We start from the raw sequence: 16,934 nt of genomic DNA on the forward strand, positions 1-16,934 counted from the left end.
GAGGGAAATAACTCTCAAGGGTTTGGCAACTGCATCAATCTTTCTCAGATAAGGCAGTTGCACAGCAATGTCAGCACCTCATGCTGACCTTAGAATGGTGGGCTTCTAGTTGATCATCCCTTCAGGTTGACACATAGTATGACTGGTGTACCAGAACCCTGCCAAGCCAGGACAGTGAAAAAAGCAATTTTCTCCTGCGGAATCAGACTGCACATTGCACGTTTTATTTTAAAAATGTCCATGATCAGGTGTTCCACTGTGCATATTTATTGTCTTGATTGTTTATGGAAATTCTTGAATACTACTTCTCATGCATCTGCTTACAGGATGTTGTTTAGCATCTGGGGATAATTCAACTGAGTTTCTTTTGTCTTTCAGCTTGCAAAACAGTGATGCCACAGAACTGACCACATTGATCACAGTAAGTTAGTTGCTCAATGTCTGACATTAAGATAATTTTTTTTACAAGTATGATTTGTATTGGAGCACTTAAAAACAGTGGGCATGACCCAGGGAAAGTTAAAGGTGTGAGAAATTGTATAGCTTTATTTTTTCTTCTTCTGTTCAATCGTGTCTAATTCTCAGAGACTGCCTGGACAAATCCCAGCAGCTTTGTTGACAAGGTCTTCAGAAATGGTTGTCATTGCCTTCTTCGTAGGGCTGAGAGAAGGTGACTGGCCAAGGTCACCCAGATAGCTTTATGCCTACCGTGGGACTAGAACTCGCTGTCTTCTGGTTTCTAATCTGATGCCTTAATCACTATGCTATACTGACTTTCATGTAGCTTTATATATTTGGAGAGGAGTAGATTGGGCAGAGTAAGCCTACTATATATTGGGTAGTTCCAGTGCTGTGAAGCTGTTACTCAGAGGACTTTCTTTACCTGAATACATTCAATGTATAATACTGTTGTATGTGGGAATGACTTTGAGAGACAGGAAGGAAAGCTCCAAACTTTGGTCAGATAAGAGGCAGCTGAGCTTCAGAAGGAATGGGGGTGTGGAAGATGTCTCAGAAGGGACTCTCCCTAGTTTCTAAGACTGTAAAGGTGTGTGGGGGAGATTACTTTCAGATTTGCAAGATTCTATGAATATAATCTTACAATTAAATTAGAGCTAGTGCTTCTGGATGTCCCGCTTGGCTGGTTTAACTTGCAAGGCTGATTCGAAATCAGTGAGAAGTAAATGCCATTTTAAGGTTGTGTTGCAAATTGTACCAAGAGTCGATGCTGGGGGGATAAAATGGGGACAGTGAGTGCACAGAACTTGCTCTGCACTTCCTCAGCTACCCTGCTACCTTTAGATATATAGGAGGACACTGTTCTGTTTCCATAGCTGAAGTAAGATTCATCTGCTAGGTTGTTCAACTACTTTATATGGAACCATTTTGCCATTTATTGCGGATAGCAAAATGTCATCGGCCGCTCAGGTAGGACTGCAGCAATTTTCAAATAGTCCTTATTTTCTGTTTACTATTTCCACACAAGGGAAATCGTACCCTAGATGCTGTTTGATATTATCATTATTATGGCTCATTTGCTGCATGGAACACACCATTTCCAGCCACTGGTACAAATTAACAAAGCACTTTTTTATTCTCATTCGGAAGTCATACTGAAGTGAATGGTGAGAATAAGAAATTTAGAGCTGACCTGATTCTGACATTTTTAAAAACAGAATTAGGTTGGGTTTTATAATTGTAATTGCACTGTGTGGAAGATAAATGAGTGAGACATATTTCCTGATAAATCAAAGTATCAGTGAGTTGAGATTTCCATGTAAAGCTATTCTTTTAAATTTGCACACTGGGAAGCCCTTTTGCTGAACCATAAATGATGTATTCAAACATAATATATGGTTGGTTGGTTCCCTCTAGTGCCCATGGTTAGCTCCCATTGAACTGCTGGGTTTGTTTTGGTATGTTGTACACCTAAGTGTAGAAATAATTAGAAAAACAATAGTCTGCTTTTAGCCTTAGTAACGCCTAGTCCTTGATAACATGTATTTATGATTTCATTTTTGTGCTTTTAGACCATATATCATAAAAGTCCCTAGGCAATAAACAGAACGGCCAAATATCAGATAAACATACAGAAAAGAGCACATTCTTACATTTAAAATAGATTTAAAAAGTATCATTTTGACAAGTTTCAAAAATTCATTAAGTAATTAAAGATGGTGGCCAATCGACACAGATGTTATTAAAGATTTGTCAATGGCTAACACTTGAGGAAGTCTAGTTATGGTACTGGGAAGTGAATTTCAACGAGTCGGCTCTCCCCAGTCAATCAGACAAGAGACACAATTAGATGGACTAATTCTATTTTATTGTAAGGCTGCATTAGTAGAATCTTGCAAGTCTGAAAGTACAATTTCTCACTGCTACTTTTAACTTCTTGATTCATTGGTGCGAGTCTTTCCTAAGTTTCTTTGTCTGACTTTTAAGCCACTTAGGACTCCTACTGCTTTTGTCTGATAGTTTCCTTGGTAGCATCTCTTCCTCTTGTTCTTCAAGGCCATCAGTACATTCTGTACATCAACTCCATTGATCCACTGGGTTGGCTGCTTCTTGACAGGGACTTCTCCAATAATCTTACTGGGCAGAGAAAATGTTGAAGGATTCCTCAGGTGTCCTGGAACCAAACTGTTTAGGACTTCGAAGGCCTATTTCCCCATGACCTGGTTCAAAAACCAACACATGATGCCCAAATGTTTTATCCTTCCTATGGTTCAAGCTCATATGTTATTTTACCTACCATTTGCACAGTTTATTAAGATTTTTAGGGACTCTTGGCAGTCTTTGTGATAGCATTCAGAAAAAATCTATAGTTTTGGATATTTAACTGTTCTCCCACTCTCCAGGATATTTATAAATATTAAATAGCATTGATTCCAGCACAGAATCTTAAGGGATGTGCCCACTGCCCAGTTCAGTTTCTTCTATTGTGAGAAAAGTCTTTATTTGCTTCTCTGGTTGTTTGTATGTTTTTCTTTTCTTTTTTCTTTTAGCCTAAAAAAATAATATATGTCTGTTTTAACTTTTATAACAACATGCTTCTAGAAGCCTTTTGTTCTATTTCTTTTTTGCTGTTTTATTGTAACCTTACATTTCTTGTGGCAGATTTTTTTTGGCCACACTAATGGAAAAAAAAAATTCAAGGTGTTAAGTACCTTGACATCTTTCATCTGCTTTTGGGTCACAAAATTATTAGGGTGCTAGGAATCCAGGGGGGTTTACTTCCAAATCATTTGGGATTATCAAACTCAGGAAAGCTACGTGAGAATTTGGCTGTTACAGTGTTTAAAATCTACTCATTAACTATTTGGGGCCTTTTATCATCTTTCCTTTCTTCCTAGACCTTTTATCACAGATTTTACAGAAAGTAAAAATATATTTTATGTTGCATAAACCTGAATGAATGTAATGTAATCTTGCTTCTGATTATAGGAGAGAAGACAAATTCAAACCAGAAATTATGAAGCTGATTGTTATAACTCATCTTATTTGAAATTAAGTGTCTTAAAATATATGCTTTTGAGGAAGGTGGAGGGCGTGCCTTCAAATCACTGTTGACTCCTGGCAATTGCCTGAGCAAATTCTTGCAATTTTGTTAGCAAGGTTTTTTAAGTGGTTTGCCATTGCCTCCTTTCTAGGGCTGAGAGGGAACAACTGGCCCAAGGTTACCCAGCTGGCTTTGTGCTTCAGATAGGACTAGAATTCATGGTCTCCTGGTTTCTAGCCTGCTGCCTTAACCTGACTTTGGGATATCTAGGATTAATCTAAAAAAAAGGTTTCAGCCACTTGTGGAACAAAACCTTGAAAAGATGACCTCACTTTTCTTACTTCTAATGTATAGCCATTGGTTTTGGATGCCAAGTTCTCCACTGTCATTTTACTTCTAGCCATCTGTTGTGGCTAAACAGCTTGTATCTGGATTTGTCCTATTCTTCTGCCCTAATGCTTCGTCATGATTAAAACAACAGCCAAAGCCCTACAACCTAAAGAAGAAAAAGCTAGACTTCTTCAATAAGCCTTTGACACTGTTTAGCAACTGTCACAGCTACAATGTGGAACTTCTGCCTTCTCACTCCTATGCTGAAGGCTAGCTTTTTAAATGTGAACATACAGATTTTCCAATTTGCTAGGAAAAGAATCTAGTCAATTCAGTTTGGTTTGTGAGAACAGGTTGCTAAATTGCCACAATCATTGCAGCCAAGTCCAAAACTCCTTTTTTTCCCTATTCTGTCTGGACAAGCTGGCTTATCCAGATGGAATGGAAAAGAAAGGGATCAGGATTTGTATGTACAATCAAAGCCAGGTCCTTGAGAAACTGTGCTTTGAGCTTGCTAGAGAACCAGCTTATCTTGACAGAGTGAATTTACCTCTAAGATACTAGGATTTGAGTATCTATAGGAGAATTTATTTTCTGTTAATTCCTTTTTAATGGAATGTGATGTGTTTGTACTTTATGGGAGAAGAACTTTTATTTTTAAAAAAACATACTGTGCCTATTTGGTTCAGCGGGACTTTGAGCCTGAAATTGTTTTAAATCAACCCAGTTCTAAGTAGACTTATGAACAGTGAGTTTAAGATTGCAATTGATGATCTTTATTAGTATAGTCTTTAAAATATTTTAATTACTTAACTGGATATCATATCAGCAATATAAAAAATAGAGGAAAGAAATAAGAAAGAAAATTCTAAGATCTCATACTTTTACCATCCATACTTAAGAACGATGCTGAGCTATAGCACCTTCTCTTTTCTATCCTCTGAGTAAAACAACCATGATCATATTTTGTAATTTTTTATTATTAAGAGATGTGATCCAGTTTAAAAGGAATTCTTTATATGGATTTTTTTTCCTCTTCCCAAACCAATGTATTCATCAGAGGTTTCAATCTAACTATAGTTACATTGTTATTTAGATCAGATTCTTGAACGTGTATTATCAAGATGATCAGCAAAATCAATCCAAATTGAAATTGTAGTGATTTGCGATGTTGCAAAATTAGAGAACTTCTATTTTATCAACAGGAATGACTAGCTGTATTTTTCATCTTTGTTGAAAGAACATAGCTTTTAAAAAATGAATTGGTATAGCATTATTTTTTATTTATAAAATTTAGACATGGTTCACCTCACTATCCAAATTACTACAATATTTATAATTTTGAAAGTCTATTGTGAAATGATCGCCCAATCAGATATTGCCCAATTTAGACAACCATCCTATCTGAGCCTGGTCACCTGCCGATATCTGCACTCTGGGTAATCTTAAAGAAGAAGAATTAGGACTATTTGAAGATTATTTCTAATCCTATGAGTACAGACTCCCATGTAGTGTAGCAAATTATCTGCATATCTCTCCTGGTTTCAAAAATGACTTGTTCAAGAGGCCAGTTGTTTTTGAGAAGTATATGAGCCAAACCTCTTTGTGACTTAGTGGTTCAAGTTGAAGCTGATGGCGCACTGGGAAAACAGGACAGTTTTAAAATAGAGAGCCTGTCTATTTATGGGTGTCTGAGTCTTGGATGCTTAGCTGGCTGTTTTGGGGAGATCTGAGACTTTTCATCATTTTGGATTGTTAAAAGTGGTCGATGACTACCAGTGCAGTTTGAATGGAATTTATAGCTGTTCTAATTGAAAATTAATTTGTTTTCTGCCTTTGGTAGTCAAAGATAAAGGTGAGCCTTTGTTTGATGCTTCTGTATTTTAACTGTGTCAGGGAATCCCAGGCAAGAGAACTCTTATCTCTCCTTCTTTAGCGCAAGCTGAATATTTTATGATAGTCTGCAATCTTGTATTTCAGTAGCGACCTTCATGCCTGTGTCCCACGGGTGCTTTACAATCAGTAAAGTTAAAATCAGATCTGGTAGTGGATGGGTGGGTGGGAATGCTAAAACAATTGTTTTAGAAATGCTGACTAAAAGGAATCCTTTTAAAGGTTAGTTTTAAATGGTTCCCAAGTTGGGGATGCTTTCTGCTTATCAGACAGTCAGGGCCCACAGTTGAGTATGAAACTATTTAAAGTCATCGTAAATATTTTTTTTTAGAATGGAGGAAAGGATAGCATCAGAAAATGCCCAGATTTGTAACATGAGATTAAATCTTTAAAATTGGGGGATACAAGTAATTTAGTGGCTAAAGGAACAAGTTTGTAGTAAACATATTGTCAGGCCCTAGCAGGTTCTTGTGAAAACCAAAATACCCTCCCTCTTCTCATATACATATACATTTGAAGCAACCAGAAGGCAGAAACCAGCCAACTGACCAGTAGAATATAAGAAGGGATTTTACACCTCATCACAAACAGAAAATATCCTGTAGTATTTTTCTCAGATGCTAGATATTGTGAAATTTGCTTGAACCTGAACAGGATTTGAACTAGACACAATTAGAGATCCAGGCATATCTTTCCATGATTGATAGAGCTAGCAGTTCTGGGATACAAAACCCAGAATTAAATTTTTCTGTATCTCTCTGCTTACCCTCTAACAGTCCTCCACATAGTTGCAACCCAGATCTGGTAGCCTTAATATGAAGAAGAGCTCCAAAAGGACTTGGATCTCTTTGGAGGGCTGGCAGGAGGCATAAGAGAGACAAATGAGAAAATTTTCATTGTGACTTCATTATGTGCATGTTCATTTTCAGCTGTGCTTAGGTGGAGGTGATACAGAGGCAAGGAATTCAAATAATCTTTGCCAATTCTCTCTGAAAGTGTTGTGTAACCATTCCCACTTATCTAAAAAGAACTTAACCTGCCAAAGCAAATATTTAGGTTAAAGATGGTTGCGTGTGGAAGGAGAAATGTGAAAACATTCGTTGGTGTGAATAGTAATGGGCATGCCTCTGTATGTCCATGCATAATTTCTGATGTGCGAGCAACACTCACTGCCAGTTTGCTTCCAAGATGCTATCTATAAAGTCCTAAATGGCATAAGGCCATATGCCTATCTTCCGTAACATCTGCCTGGCTGATTTGATCTTGCAGGATTGGTGCACTCTATCTTTTTCTGTTTAAACAATGTCATCTGTTAAGACCCCAAAAATGCATCTTCTCTGTATCAGTGTCTGTCCCATGAAAAGAGATTTCCCCCACCCAGATCCAAGTACCCCCACTTTGCCATTGCTTAGAAGAGCTGGGACAACCTAACTCTTCACCCAGGGTTTTGACAAGGAAGAATGCGAACCTTCACTTCTTCATATATTTTATCTTAATTTTTCATGTTTAATTGATTTTATTGGAATTTTCTTTGTTTGTTGTGAGCGGACCAGGGTTGATGAGAATCGGTTGGCATACAAGTTTAATAAATCATCCTCATTTATTACAATAATATTTGATGAACGTATCTTTTCTTTTATGTACACGGAGAGCATATGTACCAAGACAAATTCCTTGTGTGTCCTATCACACTTGGCCAATAAAAATTCTATTCTATTCTACTCTACTCTACTCTACTCTATTCTATTCTATTCTAAATCGTCCTCAGTGCCCCTCAAGATTTGAGTGTGACCCTAGAACTGATCAAAAAGTTGCCTCTAAATTGTAATTTTTAATATGCTATAGGAAGAGATTTGTTAATTACAAATCATATTAACTATATTTGATTTAATTTTAATTAAATTATAATTAACTCAAGCTTCTGTTTGGTTCTTTTTGAAGGCAAAATGCAGCCTTCAGTTTAAACAAGTTACACTTCCCCATTCCAATATAGGTGACTTATGATTGTTTTTCACACTTATGAATATTGCAGCATCCTCATAGTTATGTGATCAAAATTCAGACGTTTGGCAACGAAGTCGTATTTATAACAATTGCAGTATCCCAGGGTCATGTGACCTGCAACCTTCTGACTAGCAAAGTCAGTGGGGAAGCCAGATTCACTTAACGATTGTGAATCTGTGAACACTTACTAACTTAACAATTGCAGTGATTCACTTAACAACTGTGACAGGGAAGGTCGTAAAATGAGGCAAAATTCACTTAACAAATGTCTTGCTTAGCAACAGAAATTTTGGGCTCGATTTGTAAGGACTACCTCTACTGTAAAACATCCCTAGAGCAGAATTCTGCTCCTAAGAGTTTTGGATCCAATTCTTTATCTGTTACTTGTTGAACTAAATAATTTTGATCAGATATTCTTAGAGAAAAGATCAAGTATAACTTCTTTTTTCTTTTGAAAATAAACTCGGACTGTCTCTTAAGAATTGCTAGCTTCTTTATTGCAGCAACAGATCAGAAGAATCAAGGGATGGAGAGGTTACAAAGCTGCATTCTCCTGCATGTCTGTACAACCCACCAAGTTGAATGGAGAGCTAGTGCGATATGGTAGTTAAAATTTTGGACTGGGAATAAAGAGAGCCTTGTTCAGAGCCCATTCCATCAGGGAATTCACTGAGTGCCTTCGGAAAGTACTTGTGCAGATGAAAATAGGAGATTCCTGGACATGGACAGTTAACCTTCCGAAAGAAAGGAAGAATATAAATGTAATAAATAATCTAGCAGGGATATATAATGATTTTTCAGGCTATTCATAACCATATTAGTTTGGCAGATACTGATGTGTGGTGATTGGTCGAGTGCATTTGGTTTGGTGGATCACAAATTGGACAGGCCTGAAAAGCACTGTCATGATTAATATTAGGAATTGGCTACCACAGTTGTCTAGTGTGGGGTTGACACACATTGAATTCCTTTCAGATCTGGGTCTGTATTTTGATATGAATTATTCATCAGGGAAGAAGATCAACATATGGTTGTGCAGCACTTGAAAATAAAGAAAAGGTGCTTTGGAGCAGACAGGCAGCTGAGCAGAACAATGGTTTGTGACTGTTGCAAGCAAATGTGTCTTTTCCTGGGATTGTGAGAATGCCCCATTATCTCAGGAATCGACACAGCTGCTGTAAAGGGTTGCAGACAGATGCTACTCTTGCTCCATGCTTACTCCAAAGCAGCTTTTAGAAATTAAATCGGAATCATTGTGCCCCCTACAAAGAAGATTGTATAAACCTGTATTGGCACTGGCCTCTGATTTACCCTCTGCTTTGGCCCTACATCGGTGCAGACTGGCCATTGTGTGAGACAGCACTAAACTGGACTGCACAAGAGGACCAATGAGAAATGCTGAATATTTTCATGAAATAATCATAATTATATGGGACCACTTGATGAAGAGACATGGAAAAGGGTGGAGCCAACAGTCTTGTTTCTTGTTTCCGTCAAGTGAATGGTGGTGGGAAGGTTGCCTGGATAGGGATTTCAATCAATATATTAATTACTAGATCCTGTAGGGAAAAAATCCTTTCTTATCCATATTAACCTCTTTTCTTCTGTTAGCAGTTCAGAGGGCACAGGGAGCTGATTTGCCTTCTGCACTGCACCCCTCTGATTACTGTCTGCTTACCCCCTCTGATCTGGTTATCACACGATGCGAGCTGCAAATCTGTTTCTTTGAAATTAAGGTAAATTGATATGACATATAGTGTTTAGTGTTTCTTCTGACAATAAATTATTTGGTAGATATCCTCATCATTACGTATTGTGCAAATTCTTGACCTGCAGAAGTAAGACTTCTTTATTTTAAAAGTATATGCATGAAGTCCCATTTAGCAACCACAGTTGGCACTGGCAACTCAGTTGTTACATGAAGATTAGATTAGATTTTTTTAAAAAAATCCTGCCTTTATTATATGTATAAACAACTCAAGGCAATGAACATATCTATTATTTTTTCTTCCTCCTATTTTCTCCACAACAATAGCTCTGTGAGGTGAATTGGATTGAGAGAGAGTGACTGGTTCAGAGTCACCCAGCTGGTTTTAATGACTAGATTAGAACTCACAATCTCTTGATTTCTAGCCTGGTCCTTAACAACTAGACCAAATTGGTTCTAGGTACTAAGGGAAATCACAACTGTGCCAATGATCTTATTTTAACTTTCTTTTGCTTCATAGACCTCCAAAGATCATAAATGACAAGACTGATTGCAAAGTTATTGTTTCATTCCTGTCGTACTGTGAATGGTTGTTACATGAATTTGTTATTAAATAAGGACAACCTGTATTACAGGGAAAAAAATACAAATCTTTCTCTCTGTTAAATCTAGTTATCTTTGATGCTTTGAAACTGAGTGTGCGGTTGCCAAAAAAACCTTTTTTGCTATAGTTTTTATTAATTTAAGGCAGTCTTAATGATAGAAGACATTCTCTCTCTCTCTCTCTCTCTCTCTCTCTCTCTCTCTCTCTGTGTGTGTGTGTGTGTGTGTGTGTGTGTGTGTGTGTGTGTGTGTGTGTGTGTGTGTAGGGAAAGAGAGAAAACAGGGATTCTAAAATAAAACTTTTATTCCTTCACCTAAGGGTAATGATTTTTGTTATTCTGGGTATAGTGAATTCTCAGACCCAGCATGAAACCATAAATGTTATTTTAATATCCCAAAATATTATGGAAACAAGATCATTTCTTTTCTACAGACAGTTCAAAAAGAAGACTGAAAATTCACTACTTTGTATGTTCGCAGCACCTGCAGATTTAATTAAACCTTTCCTTCCATATAATAACAATAATTATAACTGAGAAACCTAAAAGAATAAGATCTCTAAGCAGTGCTTTAAGTGCTTGCAATAAGAAAAACTGTTTAAAATGGAAGCCAAGAAGTAATTACACATCTCAAGATTATTTTTAAAAAGAAAGCAGTTTTGCAAAACATACATGTAGATTATAAAGAGACAAATATTAAGTTTGAAGTACTGCAAGTGAATATGAGTTATTTGGTGTTTGTAATTCAGAGACTCATTTGCTGACAAATCAGCAGTAAAGATTAAGTAAAACCTGCGTTCTATGATTGACAAATACAGATTAACTTGAATGAAAAATGGAACATGAAACTGCTTTTTTAATGTTAATTCATGGCATAAATTCCAAACTTAGAAGCAAATTTTATTTCAGCAAGAATCTTTCATATAAAGACCCATTTTCCATCCGAAAGTGGAGAGGAAACATAAATTCAGTTGTGGGACAGGCATCCTGGTACCTATCAGATCTCATATAACATCAGACAATATGATCAAGGGATAGGAATGTTAAAAATCGAAAACTCAAACATCTGTCAGATACTAGGTTGCCCACTACAAAGCACTACTAGATTTATTTATTTATTTAATTTATTTATTAGATTTTTATACCGTCCTTCTGAAGGACTCAGATAAATAAATGTCAGTCTTTTTTCTGATAACCGGTACATGAAATATTTTTTTCTTGAGGATTATTATGTTATTGAAACATGCAAATATTGCAGTATGCAGTTCTCTTGGCTAGCTTTCAGCTAGCCATGCTCTTTTGAACCATAATCTGTACCATTTCCTGTTCCATTTTTTCCCCAATTTCTTCTCCATGCACTAATATCAACAAGTGTTCCATGACCATTGAGCATACTTTGTCATAATTCAATTATCTTTGGATTCCCCACTTTCACTTCTCAGAATCACTTTTGCAATTTTTGAATTTCTGCAAAGTTGAGTTTTTCCCAGATACAATACTTACATTTATCTCATGTTTGAGTTTTGCCCTAACCACCAAATAAATATCCATATTTGGATGTTAAAAAATGGAAGGAATTGTATCTGCTTAATGACTATGAATAAAAACAAGCAAAATCATTAAACTCAGAAATATACATTTCACTCTCTTTATATATTTAATATAAATATATATTGCAACTGCAAGCACTTATTTTAATAAAATAATCTATATTCTTGATCAGTAGACAAACTTTTCTAAAAATGTTATGAGATGTTTAATATTTATAAATTCTATCTCCGCAGACGTTTTTATTCCTATGGTAGATACTTGTATTAATAGTTAGCAGGAGGCAGCTTTCCAATTTACGGAAACATAGGAGTGAGGCTCCTTGAACTAAATAGAATATTTTAAGTTTGTTTGTGTGGAATTGCTAGTGCCCATTGCCTAAAAGCATTAAAGAACAGATTTTGATTGTGCATTATCAGCTGATGATTAGCATCTGTTAGGGGAAATAAGCAGTTTATTAAGCTTTACTGTACAGATGGCAATTGGAAGGATTCGGATATAAACTGAATTTTCTGTGCTGTCATTTTATTACTTAGAGCAGCTGGTTTTATTAGTCAAATAGCAGTAGTATGTTTGAATAAACCTTGAGAATTCCTGTTAGTCGCTAATGTTTAGGAGGTGCCAAAAGCATCCAAAGGAATTGTTGTTTACAACAAAGTTTCTGTAACTTGTTTAAGGGATAAATATGTTAAATAAGGCTATAAATATCAGGCAGATGGCTTTAAATGTTAATTTCCTGGAACAGCAATTGCTTTTTTTTTGCTTATTTTTTTTAATCATATAAGCAGCATTTCGGTTCTTAAAGAAATAAATTCTGGTTTCCTGAGTGCAAATAGAGATACATAAACTACACATTGAAAATTATTCCCAAAGAGAGACATAATTTAAATCTTAAACAGACTTGAGCAGATAATAGACTCTGTCTCTCCATTTACATTAACCCAACAAACATGAAATTGAGAATTTGCATTTACAAAGGTAATATGCCTTAGCAATGTATATTTATCTACTCAGAATAAATCGAACTGTATTAAATGTCAGCCTACAGTTTGGTCTGGATTCCTTGATATGGTGTTCCTGGGTATCTCTTTTACTGCCTACTGGGAACCCTGTCTTTAGGTATTTAGGACCTAATACTCCTAGCAGATCACAGCCAGGATATAGAATATGGATTCACAAGTGTAATTGTGGCCATTGGCCAAAACATTGGAGATCTTCAGGTAGATTTGTAGACCCAGAACCCAGGGAGTTCTTGCTTCCATCTTTTACCTAATAGGTAAAGTCAAAACACAAAAACTAAGAGAGGGGAAATGTTAATAATACCAATGACCTGAGCATTTGTAACTTTCATAATTCAAATTTTATTCAAATAACACCACCATCTTAATTCTAAGAATAGGATGTTTCCTGCTTATAGTAGAACACTTCATGAATATCTCTGACCATAACCAAATCGGGTTCCGACCAAAAATTTCATATTTTTTTCCCCGTGGTCGATTTCCCCTTCCATGCCATTTTTTTTTTGTAAGCACCAAATTTCCAAAATTAGACTTGGGTCACGACCAAATCAATTTGTGACCAAAGTTACGGAACAAATTATGGTCATGACCAGAGGTTCTACTGTATTTGGAAATAAGACTTTATATGGCCATCTCTAACTGACCATGATTACAGAATGTTTTACCAAACAACAAGGTCATCTTTCATTTGTATGGTGGGCATCATGAATTATAGCTCCAAACACCCCAGTTTTAATTACACAACAGGGACTTGCATGGGAAAATCATGCTTGAGAGTGTACAAAATGAAATATGTAGACAAATACATATTAAATGTACAGAAATGTCAAATTTATTGGTATTGCTCAAAAAAACCCCAGACCTTCAGTCTTCAGTTGTTGAAGGAAATGGTTTGCTACAGAGTTGGGATTCAAGTAATTTAACAACCGGTTCTCTGCCCTAATGATTTCTTCTAACAACCAGTTTGCCAAATTGCTCAGAATGGCTGAATCCCACCACTGGTTTGCAACATTATTGATTAGTGGATGTCCGTTTTGCGAAGACATGGCACAAAAGCTGTACAACTGTACATTTAAAATCACAAAAATGGTTTTGTTACAAACAGCTAGTATAACTTTTCCGTTGAGAACTTTTTTTTATTTTTTATTTTATTTTGTCACAACAGTATACACAAACAATTGTCATAGATAAAACAACATGTATTGAAGAAAATATATAAGTAAAAATATGCATCAATAATATTAATTTGATATAATGAAGGGAACAATAGGACAGGAACGGTAGGCACTATTGTGCTCTTATGCACGCCCTTATAGTCCTCTTAGGAATGGGGTGAGGTCAATAGTAGACAGTTTTTGGTTGAAGATTTTGGGATTTTGAGTAGAGACTATGGAGTCAGGTAGTGAGTTCCAAGCATTAACAACTCTGTTACAGAAGTCATATTTTCTGCAATCAAGTTTAACTTAACAGAAATTAAAGTAACAAGTCCTAGCCACCTACTCACTAAAGGAGACCGAGCAAATAATTCATCACTATTTTTCTTTATATTTTTGGATCTCTAGATTATTCTTGATCCTGCTGTCAAAATATATGCCATGTTAGTCAGTTCTTGTCAGCAGAATGGGAAGGGGATACTATAATTTCCCTCTCTTGCAGCCCTTTCGCCATCCATCCTTAAATTTATTTTGATAGGTTGGGGACCCACTGCAGAAGGTTTTGTGGGATAGAGATATAGTTCAGGAAGATAAGAGATTTCAGGAAAAAAATTCTGTAATAATGTTTGCACATTTCAGTGGCCAGTGAAGTCTGCTTTTGGCATTAGGTCAACAATATTTTCAGCGTGTTACTATCAATTCAAAGAATCAGTGCAAACAAATAATACGTTTTGATTGCTCTTAAAGGATCCACTTCCATTGTTAGTGTTATTGCTACAGTGAGATTATACTGTGCCATCTCATGGTTCTTTATTGGATACCTCATTTTCGACACATCAGCATGTATGAATCTCCCCTGCAGTTTTGCTATCTTGTCTGATTCTGACAAACCATATATGACAAATTTTCTGGAATTTCATAATTTCAGGTCATCAATCAAGAATTATGGATTTAAATGCAATTTGTCAGTAATAAAAGTCTAAAGTGCAAATAGAAAAAGTATTGTTGCCAAGTGCTATTTATGATGGAAACTTGTTGTAGAATGCTACTTTTGACTGTCAAAAATGAAGGTCTTAACTTTGCATCAGAATGTTGGACTCTTTACTCCTCCATTTATCTGCCTGAGAATTACATCTGTAATTTCTTTATCTTCTTGGAATCACAGTTGTTGGGGTGGCAACAGTGCTTTATTGGTTACTATTGAGATCTGAAGAACTATGGATAGAAAATGGAAGCAGCAAATAGCCTACCCTAAATGGGTTCCATATGTAGCATTACTTTCAAAATCTTGGAACATTTAAGGTACTTTTTAAAAAAAAAAACACACCTGGGAAGGTATTCCTGAGAGAAGCTTACACTGAGAACTGATGTTGCTCAAAGCTTCAGTTTAGATAGCCTGGGTGGCCTAATTATGCAGTGTAAGGTGCATCCAAATCTGGAGGATAATCTGTGGCATCAACAAATATGTGTATATTGCAAAAAGAGATGCCTCTGCTCACTTTTGAAAGAGCCTGTCATCATCTTGTCATCTCGTTATAGACCGCAATGTGTCAGCAATAAATAGCAATATATGGACCGGTGTAAAACGGGCACATTTTACTGTCTCATTAGTGGGACAATATTCCAGATGATTTCTTTTTCAGGGTAAAAAAGATACCAGACATCTTTTTTTTCATATCCAACTGTCCTACATATCCAGGGCTTTTATATGGATTTCCCCTAATATGCATAGCTGCTAATATAAAGTCCCCGAGATACTTTATAACATATATTTCCCTGAGGTTGTACCTTGTTAATATATTTCTCTAAGGCATGCTTTTTAGACAGCTGTGTAAGCGCTCTCTTTTTTTTAACATAACAATTCCTTTTTGCATTTCAGTTTCAGAAAAACATTATTTTTCAAGCGCACCCTTCCTGAACAATGTAGGGTGTATGGCAATTTTTATGAGACTAGCGGAATTCAAGTATTATTACCATTGCCTTAGTTCCAGCAGAGTCTCTTTTGGCCAATCTCCAAAGCTACTCCAAAACACTTTTTTGCCCTGGCCAAATAGCAAGTGTCCCCGTTCCAACCCACCTCGCCCATGTCCAAGTCGAGATTGGTGTTAATGAAGGCCATCTCAAGTTCTTTTTGCATTCAAAGCAGAGTTACTGACTGTCTCATGATTATCAGACTCTGTTATGTGAAGCAGATGTTTCATTTGGCCTAATGGTAGAGGCCAGCCCTGTATTTTCAGATCGGATCTGATAGAAATCCTTGGTAAATTTCTTTTAAGTACAAGGGCTCTGTTGAAGAAGACAATGTGCTTGTTTTAGCCAGGTTTACATTTTACTTACGGGAAAAGCTGTAATTGAGACAAGTACAGGTAGTCCTCGACTTATAACAATTCGCTGAGTGACCATTCAAAGTTACAATGGCACTGAAAAAAGTGGCCAGTTTTCACACTTACGACCATTGCAGCATCCCCATGGTCACATGATCAAAATTTAGACACTTGGCAACTGGCATGCATTTATGACAGTTGTAATGTTTCAGGGTCGTTTGACCACCTTCTGCGATCTACTGTCAAGAATGGGGAAACCAGATTCATTTAACCACCAAATTTTACTAATTTAACAAAGCAGTTAAATTAGTTAATATACTAATTAACTAATTACTAAATTACTAATTTTAACAAAGCAGTTGAGAGCAGTGAGTTACTTAGCAATCGTGGCAAGAAAAGTCGTAAGATGGGGCTAAACTCACTTAACAACTTTCTCACTTAGCAATGGACATCTTGGGCTCAATTATGGTCATAAGTCGAGGATTACCTGTAATGCATTCCGATAGTGGGCTACAGTGTCAGGGTCAGCTCTCCTATTTCTGAAACATTCAACTCAATAAATGCAGTTGATCCAATGCCCTCGTGAAGAATTATTGTGCAAATATGGCTGGGCTACAATGCTTTCTTTCCCCAGGAGGAGAAAGCAACTTCATTTCAGGTGCATAGGCAGAACAGAAAAGTAGGAAGCATTGGAGCTTTTAAAGCTCCCCCTTTTTTTTTCAGTGGGGCATGAATGTAAAATGGCTCATCAGAACCAAATTCCTCTCAGCCACGTGAAGCTGGGGTGTAGTCTGGAAAAGAGATATGCACGTATCATCTGTTTTAGATGTATTACAGAGGTGATGTCAAG

General features: G+C 36.5%; 1 protein-coding gene across 1 annotated transcript in view; it reads left to right on the forward strand.

The window, feature by feature from the left end:
- The window catches only part of BAZ2B (bromodomain adjacent to zinc finger domain 2B), a 257,806-nt gene that overhangs the window by 79,421 nt on the left and 161,451 nt on the right, over positions 1 to 16,934 (forward strand). The window contains exon 2 of the mRNA XM_058191992.1: positions 379 to 421. The gene's annotated coding sequence lies outside the window, so the exon portion shown is untranslated. The remainder of the gene's footprint in view (positions 1 to 378; positions 422 to 16,934) is intronic.

This window comes from Ahaetulla prasina, chromosome 1 (assembly GCF_028640845.1).
Source record: "Ahaetulla prasina isolate Xishuangbanna chromosome 1, ASM2864084v1, whole genome shotgun sequence".
Lineage (NCBI taxonomy): Eukaryota > Metazoa > Chordata > Lepidosauria > Squamata > Colubridae > Ahaetulla > Ahaetulla prasina.